The 13880-nt window shown below is 32.5% G+C and overlaps 1 long non-coding RNA gene across 1 annotated transcript in view; it reads left to right on the plus strand.

Moving 5' to 3' along the window:
* The first annotated feature begins 2755 nt into the window (after window positions 1-2755).
* LOC134472933 (uncharacterized) overlaps window positions 2756-13880 on the plus strand; it is a 37701-nt gene continuing 26576 nt past the window's right edge. Inside the window, exons 1-2 of the long non-coding RNA XR_010042967.1 lie at window positions 2756-2899; window positions 8265-8366. This is a non-coding gene — a long non-coding RNA (uncharacterized LOC134472933). The remainder of the gene's footprint in view (window positions 2900-8264; window positions 8367-13880) is intronic.

A 13880-nucleotide genomic window follows, 5' to 3' on the forward strand; every position in this document is an offset into this window, starting at 1 on the left:
TTTGTTTTAATTATGCAGGCATTTTAGCCTTCATTTTATGGTAGTTTTGTAACTTAATCGCTTTAAAGTTTGAATGAATCTTCAGTTATAATGACAGGTTATAGTGGAGGGAGGGAAAAATACCATTTCAAGAAAGGCAGTATGCACTTTGGAGAACTCTATTGTTAAGGGAACATATTTCACTCCACACTGATTAGACAGTCATTTCCTTTCTGAAAAGCAGAGTTAGAGTAACATTAGGGAAAACAAGTTCACATAATATATATTTCAGGTTCTCTGGCAAAGAATATTATACAAAATGAATTTTTTTCCTTTAACTGAAAAGATGTCTATGTACAAGAACTTAAGTAAGGAGAAAGTGTCTCAGACCTAATAATAAGGAAATTCTATGTAAAGGTAAGGCAAAGATAAATTCTTATTTTTCCTTTTAATTTTACTTGGCCCTTCAGGTAGTTTTCTTCAACACTATTCTTTGTTACTAGGGGAAATAAACAGCGCACTTTGTTGACAATTGAGTCGAGGAATTCAGACAGTGACAGCCCGTTACCTGAAGTTAATGTGTCTCAGATTCAAAGGTATTGGACCAGACAGGACAGGTATTGAACACAAAAATACTTGTGGGTATCTGCGGAAAATATGGGAGAAACTAAACCTTGGGAGTCCATGCAGGGGCGCTCGCGAGCCTCGTGATTAGCTACTAAGCCAGAAAGAGATTTTAGCAATTATGAAGTGAACATTCTGTGATTATGTGTCATTCATTATGTGAATGAAAATACTGATTGAAAATACTTTCTTTTTGTCCTGATGTGAGGCAAGTATTAACATAATGATCAGTTTATTAATCACAATTTGTGGAAATGGAAATACTAAGTGAAGGTTGGAAGGAGAGGAAAATGCCAAAGAAGGCATACAGAATGTGTGCGCTGCGAAGGCAAGGGAATATAGGAATCATAAAAGAGCAGGCACGGAAACTCTATGCACAAAAGCAGGAAAATTTGTTTATTAAGTTCAAAAAATAAAATTCACATATTCTTGTTGCAAGAGTGTATTACAACTTGCCTCTGTTCTTGTTTCCTATATGAATTTAGCAAGTCATGCTGATCTGCTTGATGTGCTAACATTTACTTGGAATTTCAGAGTTTCTTATGGGTTTTGTTGGTTAAGGATAGAGTCAGCCAGAGATGTGCAAAGTCTTTGATATGTGATCACAACAGCCCAGTACTCACTTAATCATTATTCAAAGTTTGTTTTGAAGTTCAGATTTTAGGTCACAAAGACATATAAACTGGCATCATAAACATTCCAGTGGTCTAAATAAAGAGGACCTAAGAAAATCTGTTGAACTTCCTACCTAAATCTTAGACTGTTATTTTTAGTAACATGATAGCACAAAAAATAGCAGAATGAAGAAGAACCTGTATTAAACTCTAGTATATTTACATAGTAGGTAACATTAGGCTATTAATTTCTACTTTCTGGGATATTAATTATATTTTATAAACATAAATCAATATATTGTAGTAGTTTACATTTTGACTATGTTTACCAGTACCAGTTTCATGATCATAAGTAAATTTGTGTATCATATTCATTTTTCCAAAACTTTATTCCACAAAAATATTAATTAGAATTACATTATTGCTTTCAGGTATCTTGTAATACTGTCACTTATAATTAGATAACTGTGGAAAAGTAGGGACATTAGCCTCTCATTAGAATGTAAATTTTTGTAATTAGTATCAATAATTTCCTGCATTTCTGTGGAGGCATCTGTGATGCTTTATTATTTTTTATTAGTGTATGTTTGCAATACATAATTACATTTGCTTGTGGAAACTGGAGCATACACATATCACAACTTGATTGTTCTTATTTCTGTTTCCTTCCTCTTCTTGCCCTCCTTCTCCAAGTCCCCTTTTTACCCCCACAAAATCTACCCCCCTGTTTTCTATCATCTCATTCAAAAGGAAGTAGTTAAAGGACAAATTATCTTTTGAAAACTGATTCCATATGCTTCTTTTAACTTTCCTAGTGTATTTATTTTAATAGCAAGTTTAACTCCAGGCACTCAGTAAAAGCTCTGCTAAATGAGGAAAGACAAATAAATTATTAAAATAAAGATAAGATTAAAATTCCTTAACATTAAGAAATCAACATTCTTAAATTATCAGTATAGACCCAGAATAATCAAATATTATTTATAATGCTTCAGTCCATTTTTAAAAGACCATCTGAAAAGTTTTCTTTTTATTTTCAAGAAAAACCTATTCTAGTATTTTAAATTCTAAAAATCAACTATCACCCCAAATATAATTACCAGAAACATGAACACGTCATTGCATGTAATATGTTTTTATGTTTTTTATATTTATAGGGCTTTTTCTGTCTACCAAATGTTATGTTCCAATTGAGTACATATTTTAGTAGAAGATATATTAAAACCTATGAAAATATAGCAACCTTGCATTTACATGAAATTAAAATATTTGTATAATAAGTGAAGGCAGGGAGAGATTAACTGATGCATTCATTATTATTCATAATGGGACGAAATAGAAAGCACTAGAACTTGATGCCAAATCAGATATTTGGGAAACATTGATATCATCATTTGCTGCATCACTGAACACTGAATAAATATGATGCAATTTTCCTCCAATCTTTCCTGAAAGCCAAGGACTCGCATTCTCTCTCTGTCCCACTTCAAATATAGATGTACATTTTAAGCGATTTAGAACCGCAATCACGGCATAGTTCTATCACATTCTCTTTTAACTGGTAACGTCTTTTAATGTCTCACTCTGTGAAATCCCTGTCAGCATAACAGGAGATTCCAGGGATCTGAAATTAGATTTCCCGAGTTGGAATCTATTAACACACTTGAGCTACACAATTTGGGGTAAGTCACATTATTCTTTTATATTGTTCCCACCAATGAACAATAGTAAGCAAGCTTATTTTCATGGTATGATTCATTGGAAAGCACTGGGTGAAGTATAAATTATTGGGTGGATTTAAATCATATCATCCTATCATCAAATATCTATAATGACTATAACTTGATTACCTTTCCAAACTGAATATAAAAGTAAATATTTTGTATTATGTAAAATTTCTTTGAGAAGAAAATGAAGAGATCTTTGAAAGAAGTAAATTCTCCAGAACGACAAGTTACATGGTTTTACATTAGTGTTTAATTGTTGTGAGTTATGCTTTGGTAGATATGACTGTCAAGGAAGAAAAAATACAAAGGAGGGATTGGAAATAATATTATGTGTGAAAATTCCTCTATTTTAAGTAGCTAAAATGTCAGTACACATGAAAGACAAGCACAGAACTGAGTAAGTTACCATGTAAACAGATTTGCAAACTAAGAAAATTGATCTGAAATTTATTGCCTGGTTGCACATACCAGATCAGAAATTACTGGGGCTTCATTGTAAGCTAAAACTGTTAATGAACTCAAGTTTAATACTTTTTAACTCCTCCCAACTGGAGGTATATCAAAACAAAAGGATATCACACCTGAGAATAAAGTAAATTACGTTTAATTCCAGTTTAACTCTTCACACTGCATTTAAAGATATAAATTACTTACGCTACATTTAAGAGCTGAAGAAGTAGAGCTGTAAAGTATAAATTATGACCTGAGGGTAGATTGGGAACTCCTCACTTTATTAGAAACAATACCTGAGACTATGTAAGAAGGGAATGTCTGACTGAAAAATATTTTAGATAAAAATTCACAAAAGAGTCAGTAGAAGATACAACTTCTTATTAGGCAAGAAAACAAGAATTGCCTGCTTTGTATTGTGGTTTAGCCAGGTTACAAGTGTGCAAATGTCATCAGCGCACAGGTTAGTTTCCAGAGTAAACAGCAGAATAAAGTCACACTTGTGTCTCTCCCCTCTGTGCCTCGGGACCTGGCTTCTTTAGTCACTCTTGACAATAACAGTGACTCAGGCAGAGGGTGGAGCTATTTTAATGAACTGGAAAACAGACATATTTATAATTTCAGGAAAAAGAGTAACAGGCAGTTAAATGTAAACAGCTTCAAAGTCTGACCTGGGGATCAGGTGGCTTCACACACTAAGGTTATGCTCTTGACTCCATCTCTGATATGAAAGAAATATAATAAAGAAAACTCAGAACCCCTAAGACTGATGATGCTGTGAGAAACCTACTACACACAATGATAACAAATGATTTGATTTAAAAAATGTATAAACAAAATATCAAGCTGTAATTTTTGAACTTAAATCTTTGTTAATGTTCCACGATGTTTCCTTTAATATGACAATGTTGCACATTGCACACTGAAGCAGAAAATGAGGAAGGTTCAAAAAGGAAAAGAATAACAATTTAATTGTTTCCTATTTAAAAGACATTCAAAATCATCTTTAAATAAACATTTAACTAACTGTGCAACTCTCTAATCCTTGTTTTGTTTGGAATAAATCTTGCACTTTATAAGTCTCTAATTAGCAAATGTATCAAAAATATTTGAGAAAATGCTAAAGGATTTGTATTTATTATTCATTACAGTTTTGTGCTTTGTATTAAAAAATTAAAAATTGTGGTTACTACAGAGTAAACTATATCAGGAAATCTATATAACATTTCTAAATAATAAGTTTTCAAACAAATATATAAAAGGAAAGATAATCTCATGCATTTTTGAATTTGTCAGTAGAATTGGTCAATTTTACACTCTTTGAACATTATGAAATATCAAATATGTACAACCCACATCTTCATATGTGTACCTTACTTCAAGCACACATGATGTCTTATATTTTTCAGTTCCTAAGACATTCATAGTCAAAATATAGCCTAAGAAATATATCTTAAGAAATTTGCTTTCAAATTTGTATCAACATGTACACACAGATAGGAATTCAAAACTGACCATTTTGTGGAATTTTTTTTTAATTAATATCAAGTGTAAACTATTTTACACAAAGCCCATTATTATTTTTGAAACTTACCACTTATATTCTTACTAATTTAGGTTACTAATCTAGGTAAAATATATTTTAAAATATTAAATTTTGTTGCAAAACTTTAGACTTATAAAAGAGTAAATTATCTTCACATATTTCTTATTCTTTCCATAGTGAAAATGCATTCTAGGGAAAATGAGATACAAATAATGTCTCAAGATTCAATTCCTAATAGCAGTGATTTCAAATCTTCTCCTTTGGGGAATTCATGACTGCACTTTCTGCCCATTTGCTGTTGTGAGATTCACAATATTCCATAATACATAATTAGAATGTCATTACTTTGCTGTGATTGAGCTTCTCCGAGATAGCTTGCTTCAGGTTCCATATTTCCTTAATTAGGAGTGTTCTGTGTAGTTTATTAAACAGACGCACGCATGTTTTTCAATCTAATTTCACCTCCACATTTCCCCAAGATCTCCAACTATCCCGTTATGAAAATTAATGTCTTATTCTTCTAAGCACATGTATCGTCTACCACTTCCTTGCCTTTCACATATTAAGTTTCTTGATACAAGTGGCTAAAACAGTAACAATTACTAACTGTTCAGGGTTAATTCAGTTCACTTTATTTGCTCATTTTTCATAATGTACAAGAGATAATTAGCATGTTATTTAGACGTAATTAGAAAAAAAAGGATGTGTTTGGTGTCTACATCTGCATATTCACTGCATGAATTTATAGTATTAATCTCTGTAAATCTCTGTTTCCTCTAACATAAAATCTTCAGTGAAGTATTGCATGCATTTTTTTTTAAGTTTCTGTGAGGACTGAATAAGATCACAGATAAAAAGAATTTAACATGTAAGTGGATACGATAAGAACTTCAAAATTTAAAAAAATGCTAAACATAATTTTAGAGTTCTATTTTTCCCCTTTTCACTAAGTTCATTGTTACAATTTAGATATACATAATAATCACATTCATCCCAGGGAATTTGTTCCTGTATACAAAACACCTCAATTCTTCTTTTTCTTCCCATTCCCCTCACTTTAACCCGTCTTCCCCTTTTTACTTACAAGGTTTTATTTCCCTTTTATTATCATTTTCTCATTGTTTTCAGAATTCTTGTCATGGCTATGTAAAAACTGGTTTACGTCCATGACCATTAACTTCTTTAATTATCGCATCAGTTAGAGTATCCTACCTTACATGGCAGTAATAAATAAATTTCAAAAGTTTAGGAGATTAAAGAGAAAATTTTATTCTTCAAAAGGGCTACATATCCATTTCAGATTATGTGTGGATCTATTTTCTGTTCACCACTGCAAAACTAATGAGCAATACAGATTTTTATACATGTGCTGATGTGTAAAACTTCTGCATAAAAATGGCTTGAATCACTTTATACTTCGTTGCCTGAAAGAAGTTACATGATTACATTTAAAGGTAGCAAAGAAGATCACTTCTCCTAGTCAGCTAAGCAAGAGCCAAGCAAGATTTTGATACATAGCACTAACATCTATTGTAGCTCTGTTTCATTTTCTAGTTACTACATAAGAAATATGTTTATAAAAACTTCACAATTTTTAGGGTAAAATCATAACTTCAATTTGCATTATTCTGAAATATTTGTGAAACAAAAGCATTCATGTTACACTGTGAGAAAAATATTTAATTACTACAAATTTCAGAGTATAGTATTTCTTAATCATATTATCATATAACATGCACATTTTTCCTGTAGCAGTATCTTAGAAATATTTATAGCATGCCAATTTATCATTTTTATAATGAGATTTTCATGATTTATTTTACTTGATTTAAAATGAGTTAATTATGATCCAGAAAGGATCACAATTAAAACTTTAAAAACTTAAAAAACTAAAAAAACTTAAAAAATTAAAACTTAAAAAAATTAATTATAGTCACAAAATATCAAATTTATTCTTTAAAAGTGTGTACTTTGGAACATTGTTAATTTTTGTAAGATTAGGGGTCCTGATTAACTTAGTAAGGAATCAAGAGGATTCATTTTAATGAATTTAGACAAAGATATATTGGAACATTTATAAAACTAGGAAAAATCAAAACATATAGTACTAAAGTTGGGTCTTTGCAAAATAAATAAATTAGAATTTATTGGTCATCTGGAGTTAGGGACTCTATCAGTTAGGGACTACTATCAGTGTCATGTAGAGCTCCAACCAGAGATGTAAGCATCCCTAAGGGCAATACTATTACATGACATACACATAAAATCCAAGAGTCATACCGGTCAGTAAATGACAGTTCTCCATATTAGTAATTTTACTTGCTGTATAATGTATATGAGACATATTGGCCTTGAAACTGAAGTATAAGATTGATGGTTTCACGTTCTAAGACTGTGAATACAACAAAAGGGAGCCTGTGAAGTCTTACATGTATCCCCTGGATTCTTCAAAATAACTTTAGAGGGCATGGCATTTTACAGTGTTACTGAAAAAATCCATCTCAGAAAACTCAGAAGTTTGTATCTGGTAAGCGGTGAGGCCAAGATCTGATGGCAGGCACGTTTGGTTAAAGACAAGCTTGTCTCTTTGCTCTTAGATTATGGAGACTGGCACTAGTGCCCTGCCACCTATGCCCAGTTGTTGATCACTTACAGGCCCAAAATGTGGCTCTTTGGTTTCCTTAGAGAAAGCTGAATGCTCTGATGATGTAACAATAAGGTAGGTCATTCCTTCCTCTGTCCCTGATCCACAACCATCAGATTGTCAATGTTTATTTCAAGCAAATTAACCATGTACCTTCATGATTCACTTATGATAAAAAATCCAAATATTTCTTATAAGTTCTACTCCTCAAATGCCTATGTTCTAAAGAGTCCATATCTCAGCAATGTGGTTTAGAGAAAGAAGTAGAACACCTACAACATAGAATAAATTAATGAGTCTCTGTGATCCACTTCAAAAGAAGAAAATGAGCTGGGCATCGTGGTGCATAATCTAAACACTCAGGAGGCTGAGGCAGGAGAATATCTGTGAATTTGAGGCCAGTTCAAGGCCAGCCTGAACTACATAGTGAAACCCTGATTGAAAAAGTTCTACTCTTTTCCCTCTTGTATATTAGAATTCTTTAACTGTTTCCGATGTACATTTTTTGAAAGTTTGGTAGAAAAAAAAACAGGATGGGAAGCAACTGAAACAATCAATTTAATGAGTTCTATTGTTATATTGTATAATGATTACCTCCTATAACATAGATTATATTTTTTTTTATTTTACTGCTATAAATTATTCAACTGAAAGCTATTGAGATTAATATTTTATTACAGATCATACAAGGCAGAAGCAACTTTGGGAATAAAACACATTGCAGAAGATTCCAAAATCTGTGGTTTTAAACATGAACCACTTAGAATTTTATTTGACATAATGTAAGTATTCTATAAGCATATGATTGTTGGCATGAGTTTTCTCACCTTTCCCAAGTGGGAGCTTTTTTCTACTTTCTTGTGGAAATGAAAAACAAAAATTATTTAATTAAAACTTAGTGGGGTGAATACCTACCAATGGTCTACCTATCCTGACTGTTGCAAGGTGGTTATGCAAAAAAGATCCTGCTCATAGCTCAGGGCAAAACCAATGTTGTTATTTAATAAATTGAAGATATACACTCTGACAAATATAAAGTAAAAGTAAAGAATAAATATAGTGTGTTTAATAGATGAAAAAGTATTGAATACACTTAAACATATATACAGTGAAATCATACAGAAATCATAAACAATTAATTCATGCCCATCAAATCTTTAGAAAATACAAAATTCATAAACTTCTCAGCCTACCTTGCCACTTTAGCTCACCTTTACACCAAATCATGTGTATTAGTCTCTATAGATTACATTTCACTTTGGGTAATTAATAAATATACAAATGTTTTTTTTTTAAATGCCAAGTTTACATCATGATATAGCTGCAGGACTTTGTAGAATTGTCTGAGGCTTCACTTGAAGATTGGTGATAAGATCAATATATCCCAAGGAGTACTAAAAATATTCAGGAAGAAAGAAAAATCATATTTACATGAGGAAAGCTGTGCTGTCTTAAAAAAACACACTGTGCTTATTCAAGCAGTAGGGTATGAATACAGGAGAACTAGGATGAGAGAGAAGCAAGGGGAAGGGAGATAGATGAAAATACAATGTGAAGAGGAACCTCATTACCTCAATGAGTGTAAACATTATATATCATAAACATAAGATAAGATTAATAATGTCAACAAGAACAAAAATGGAGAAAAGGGATTCAGAGGAGGAAGAAGGAAGGCAGGAGGGAAGGAGCTTAAAAAAGTAGTTAAGCTGGTATTAGGCACACATACTCACTCTCCAGGATGGATATCAGCTGTGTGCACTGCAAGCACCACTAATAAAAATGAAACGAATAAGTAACCATGCAAATTAACAACACATAAAGAAGGAACACAATACCCATTAAACAGAGAAACAATAAACTGACACATTAAAACTTTTGATTATGTGTGCTAAAGAAGGTAGTGAAAATAGCTTCCAAAGACAATAAAAATATACATTTTCATAGACACAATTACTCTGAATTCAGCTTTAGTGAACAAAGTCTGAAAATACTCCATGTTAATAATGTTCCTATATAATTTCATTTCTGTTACTAAACAGTGGTCCATTTTTATTGGGATCATAATACTGTATGCAGAAAATAGTGATTATATGAGAAAGCCCCTGAATCAAATAGTTTATATGCTATCCCTTTCCGTGTAATGAGAAGACAGTGTGTTATTTATACACAACAGTATCTGCCCTAAAGATTGGAAACTTCACTCATTTGTAGGAAAATGTATGCACATTGAGATCACGTTAGGTGAAATAAATTTGATACACAAGCATAACTATCACGTAATTTGTATTGTAAGAGAAATCCAAAATATAAAGAAGAAATTGAAAATATAGATAATAGGCAAGAGAAAGATACATGTTTTGCAAAAAGGAAGGGGACCAAGAGATAGAGAGAAGGCAGAGAGGAGAGAAACAAATGAGGAAAAAAGGATGTGTGATGCATTTGCAGCAATTACAGATGAGGAATTAAGTCATTATGTGCTGCAAACACATACTAACAGGAAAAGACGGGGAAGAGCTTTAGGACCTGACAAAAGATGCTAATGCTTCACACGCATTCATTTAAAAGGAAAACTTAATACCAACGACCGCCAAATCTTTCTAATTTTTACACAAAGACTTTTCTTTGTGGTGTGCCATGTTTTCTTAAGGGTCTTCATTGTCACTTTCCACCTCCTAAAAATTTGAACTTGAAATACATTGATTTGAAAAGTCTAAAGGTGTATGTAATAGGTGATTTCAGACTATCTCACTTGAAAACAACTGGAAAGGTAGTTGACAGATGGGAAATTTATACTGCAAAGGTTTTATTTCTTTACTTTTACTTTTCTCTTTTTTTGCTGGCAAAGGAAGAGTAACAAAATCAAATTTAGCACACTGACAGTTTTTTTCTTGAGTACTAGAAACAATAAAATCTGAAACATGTCATACCTATTAGGTTTTCAGGTAAAATTTGTGAATGCTATCTATATAAGTAATAAGTTTCTCTTTCAGTTCAGCTTCAGTATCATAAATACAAACAATAAAAAAGAATCCACAACACGACAGCTAAAATTAATAGTTTGTGTCCTATGACATAATATTACATTTTTATTTTTTATGGTAAGATATGTGTTAATGCCTGTTATATTAGACATTAGATAAATTTAACTCTTTTTTTTACTATATGATATTGGCATTTAATGATTTGGTGAAGGGTATTTATGTCAGTCCATTTCCCTTACTTCTCCATGGATTTTTTTCACATTTTTATAAACATATCAGTTATTGAATTTTATCTTGATGTTTGCAAATTTCATTTTATTCTCCCTCTTTATTTAGATGAAATTGGTTTAACAGTTTCATTTACTTGTGCAATGCAAATATGAGATTGTCTTATTCTGGAGTACATCTGGTCAATTAGCTTCTGTATGGACAGCTAAACCAACTTTATTTGATTGTAGATTTCTATGTGAATATATAATTGCTTGTCAGTGCCTTCAATCGACTTCCAGAAACTGTTTTTGAACTTGATGCATTTATTTCTAGCCCTAAATTGGCCCTTCATAATATGTACTGTAATTGAACTATTATTGAATCTCATCATAGCATAAGGCCTTCTTTTCAGGTACATAAGTGAATCCACACAGTGCTGTGATTTGTTTCATTTTTGTTTTATTACTTACATCTGTGTAATCCCTAAAGTTTATCTGTTTTGACTCATCTAATAATTGAAAAGTAAAATGAATCTGTGTCCCACTAACACATATATATTGCATAGATTAGCAAATGAAATTCTAGAAAACTCCTAGTAACATGATTATTTTTCAAATATTTAACTTTGTATTTTGTTCATTTTAAGGCAAGCAAAATACTTTATCTTAATTGATATTTTGGAATTTATTGACACATCGTAGTACTGTATGTGGTATAAAACAAATTTACTTATGGTCTTTTTATATCCACATTTGACTCTAATGTCATTCTTATTTTTAAATTTATTTCTTCTACTACTTTGTGAAATTACTCAACCTCCATGCTTAGGAAGGTTTATCACTCACTAACAAAAATAAATCTCCAATCACATTCCATAATATTGTAGCTAAACCTTTCCATAATTATTTTTCTATGCTTCCAACTCTAATCCCTTACACCACCAGACCTTGTTCAATTTTCAATAGTCACTCTGTATCTTTACTTTCTCCTCTTATTCTTCTTTCCTACCTCTTACTTTGATTTTAATAAACCGTTGAAGAACAGCAGCAGGGCAAAACAAAGTGACACTCTCCCTTGGCCTTATTAACCACAGCATCTACTGCTCTTTTTGTCTTCTTTAGAACACGCAAGTGACAATAAAGTTAGAACTCAGTACCTTTGCTTCTATATATAAATCTTACTAAAATTGAGAGTGCCAAGGCTTCAAGCATTCTTAAACACCATCTTTTGTAGGTGCAGTTCAAGGAAGACAATACTATTAGGATTTTAGAGATGGTCTCTTAAACCATGCGTCCTATACTAACACGTCAATTTTACCATTTATTTGTTTCTTTCCTGTTATTTATAAAATAGATTATTTTGATGGTTAGTGTGTTAATTTGCAAACAAATCATGTAGAATAAGGGTCGGGGATTTAGCTCAGTAGCATAATAAGTACCTGCCTGACAAGCATGAGGTCGTCAGTTCAATCCTTGGTATCAAACAAAAACAAAAACAAATCATGTAGAATGGATATCATGACATCGTTGTATATGAAACCATTATTGTTATAATTTAAAATTTTTCATCTGTGCTCGATGTCACACACTTTTAATACAATCACCTGGGAGGCTAGGCAGGATGATTGCTTTGAGTTGGAGGCCAGCCTGCGCTACAGAGAGTCCGAGGCCAGTCTGAACTATATAGAGAGACCCTGTCCCCCCAACAAAATAAATTTCATTGTCATTATTCTCTGTCTCAAAGAACTGCTCTGTGTTTTTCATGTGCGTAGTTCCCTCTGATCTAATCTCAACTTGAATATATCAGTCACTTAGTAGAGCTTCCCAATTCATGCGAAGAAGAGTTTTTCTAAGATAACTGATTTTTATTCTGCTACAGTATCTTTTCATGCTATAGTGTGTTACTCTTTTATGTATTTCTTCCTAATTGTAGTAGTTATTTTCTGTATTTATTTATTAATGAATGATAATCTTCATAGCAATACTCTTGATAGAATTCATATAGAATATTCATCAGGTTAGTAACTTTACCTCTAGCACAAAGCAGGTTTTCCAAAACAACTGTTGGACATTTAAATGTTCAGTGTTTCTATTTCATGAAGAATCGTCTCCTTCCATGTTGCTCCCAACTGCCCCTGTAGATGTGAGAGCACAGTTACCCACCTTCCAGTTACACTGCCAGGGTAATTGGCAAAGTCAAACAAAGTACCAGGAGACTATGTGAAAACTGCCTTAATGGAATACGGAAAACACAAATTAAGAAAAAAAAAAAAATACTGATTCCAAATCCTCCAGAAATAGTGAGAGCCTATGGAGGTGCTTCCTTTGCTCTGTCTCCCAACTCAACATGTGAAGAGCTCTGCTCCAGTGAGGGCCTCTCCCCTGAGAGGCTGCTCCATGAATACAGCAGCTAATAGTGAAATAAAGGCTACCGACATTTCTCCTATCACTGCTCCGTGCCACGAATTGTAGATTGCAAATGCTCAGATAATGATAGTGTGTCTGCAGAGACAGCATTTCCCTTCCACATGAAGTAGTAGGCTGAAAGATTAGGGAAGGAATTGTGCCTGCTCTGATTTGTTTGCAGTGCAGAAGTTCCAGGCTGGCAAAATCAGGCTGAAAAGACAAGAGCCCACGGTGTTAGAGGGGAAAATTAAGATTCTCTTGGCAAATCCTTTTTGTGTTTGTTTGCTTGAGACAGGATCTAGCTATGTACTTCAAAGTGGTCTTGAACTTGCTACTTAGCCCAAGCTGGCCTTGAACTTGTAATGTACTTCTTCCTTAACCTCCTGAGTGGTGTGATTCCAAGTATGCATCACCATGCCTGACTGATAGCAAATACTTAAAAGAAGGACAGAAAGGCATTAAGTAAATCAGATGCTATGTTGTTTACATGAAGGTAAAAAATAAAAAAAAGATCATGACTGAGGTCAGAATAAGCAGCAAAGATTGGCTCAGGAGCAAGAAAAAAATTTCTGTCTCAAACTTCTATTCAACATTATATTGAAGAGTCTATGATTGAAGAGTATGGTTAGTGATAAGAGGAAATAAATTCTTTGCGAAAGAAAAAGAAGTAAATGACCTCCCTTTTTAAGTAAACGACCTT

The sequence above is a fragment of the Cavia porcellus genome, unplaced genomic scaffold (genome assembly GCF_034190915.1).
Source record: "Cavia porcellus strain 051 isolate PalLab524CR breed Dunkin Hartley unplaced genomic scaffold, mCavPor4.1 scaffold_2, whole genome shotgun sequence".
NCBI classification, from domain to species: domain Eukaryota; kingdom Metazoa; phylum Chordata; class Mammalia; order Rodentia; family Caviidae; genus Cavia; species Cavia porcellus.